General features: G+C 28.5%; 1 protein-coding gene across 1 annotated transcript in view; it reads left to right on the top strand.

Moving 5' to 3' along the window:
• LOC110262937 overlaps positions 1-745 on the top strand; it is a 2339-nt gene that overhangs the window by 207 nt on the left and 1387 nt on the right. The window lies entirely within an intron of this gene.

The raw sequence follows: 745 nt of genomic DNA, 5'->3' as shown, positions 1-745 counted from the left end.
CGAGAGAGATTACTATTTTTTGTGGTGATGGGAAGCTTGCTCTAAATAGCATGAAAGAACGGAAAGAATCAAATTTAAATGTAACAAAAAAGATTAGCATACAATGAAATTGATTGAATCTGAGTCAATTATACTTAGTGAAGAGAATTATATATGCATGGTAGATATACATCGATCAAGGCTCTACATCAGCAACAAAATAACATAATTAAAAAACAATCATGAGAGTTACAATAATGTATGTGATGACTTACTGATCAAATAATTGAACTAGTTTTTTTTTTATTCTTTTAGTATAGTGGAGTTTTTTTTAGTAGGTTCTTTGACCAATTTGTTCCATGGATGAGTAAAAGCAGAACAATTATGTCGTCTCTCCCTATTTTTCCTAAATGATATATAAACAAAGAACATTTTCAAAATTAAATAATAATGCGTTTTCGGTACTTGAAACTTTTTATTTTATCATAAAACACTTGCACCATGCATGTATTGTTAATTTCAGTGATGAGGCTCATTATTGAATGCTCTTTGAATTGACACATTCTTTGGTTTGATGAGCTGAACTTCAAAGTGATGTTTCCCTTTCAACCTTGTACAATAGGACTCAGTTGGAACTTGGAAATGATAATGAACACTTGAACAGTAAATTGTACCCTTCTAAGTTTCAAAAATATTTTTTATATATTCATTATAATAAAATCCAATAAATTAATTGTTAATCATATAAAGCAGAAATTAGCAACTA

Source organism: Arachis ipaensis, chromosome B05 (assembly GCF_000816755.2).
Source record: "Arachis ipaensis cultivar K30076 chromosome B05, Araip1.1, whole genome shotgun sequence".
NCBI classification, from domain to species: domain Eukaryota; kingdom Viridiplantae; phylum Streptophyta; class Magnoliopsida; order Fabales; family Fabaceae; genus Arachis; species Arachis ipaensis.
This window is presented reverse-complemented; position numbering and strand designations above follow the sequence as displayed.